Here is a 1218-nt window from a genome sequence, read left to right as displayed (position 1 = left end):
CCCCCTCTCCCACTCATACACTCTCTCAAAACTAACAAAACACTTAAAATAATTTTGAAAAAAGAAATCCAAAAATAACATAATACAAGCTTATACCAAATAGGTCGACAAATGGAATCAAAGGGAATTAATCTCAAAGAAAACACAAAAAGAGGAAAAAAGAAACAAAGAAAAAATATGAATAATAAGAAACAAATAGTACATTATACTTAAATCCAAGCTTATCGACAATCATATTAAATGTAAATTCTTTCAACACCAAAATTCAAAGGCAGAAATTGTCACATTAGGACATCATCATGCCTCCAAACAAGTGCCAGTGCTGCCTTTGGCGTCCTCCAGCATGCAGCCAGCAAAGATTTATTGACCAACTGCTACGTTCTAGGCACTGAGCCTGCTCTGGTGGGGAAAAAAAAACAGACCAAAACTGCTTACATTCAAACAAAAAATGTAAAATCACACCTGTGATGAGTCACTTTAGTGAGGGGATCTCCCTGACATTGGGAAAGTTTGACCTGGAGCCTGACCCCTAGTGCTGCTTACTTGGTCAGCTTGTTCAATGGAGCAGCAAATGATGCCACCAAGAGGTAAATTTCTGCTGTGACACAGGCTCAGGTCCCATCTCCTCCACAGGGAATAAGCTCCATGTCCAGTTCATCTCTGACCTCAGGGTCACGGCCAACAGCTTCTCCGCCTCAGGGTGCTGCCAAAGAAGGGCAGGCTCTGCACCTTGCGGAGCAACTTCTGTACCAGTAACCTGGTGGGGACTGCCAGGGGAGGGCCTCACTGTCTCTGTCAGTCTCATTGGTGCTGACAAACCTGGAGGCCTGGACCTCAGGCCACTCACTGACACCACTCTCCCTCAGGCTTTGCCTGCCATGCAAGCAGTGACACTAACCCGCACCCCATGAAGAAAATAAGGAGCCAGTTATCTGACAATGGGCCAGGTGGAGGAAAACAGAAGTCCTATCCTTCCTTCAGAGAGTTTCGTGTTTCTCTACCTGTCCAACCTGGGCCAGACCCTCACCAGCCTCAGCAAGAAAAAGTGCTGCTGGGTCCCCCACCTGAAACCCAGGCTAGCCTCACAGGCCTTAGCCCTAGGGACTCCTTTCTTACCCAAATAAATGATTCTTGACAAGAAAGAAAGAAAGAAGGAAAGAAAAAAAAGAAAGGAAGGAAGGAAGGAAGGAAGGAAGGAAGGAAGGAAGGAAGGAAGGA

Source organism: Suricata suricatta, chromosome 10, assembly GCF_006229205.1.
Source record: "Suricata suricatta isolate VVHF042 chromosome 10, meerkat_22Aug2017_6uvM2_HiC, whole genome shotgun sequence".
Lineage (NCBI taxonomy): Eukaryota > Metazoa > Chordata > Mammalia > Carnivora > Herpestidae > Suricata > Suricata suricatta.
Note: the sequence above shows the minus strand (reverse complement) of the source record.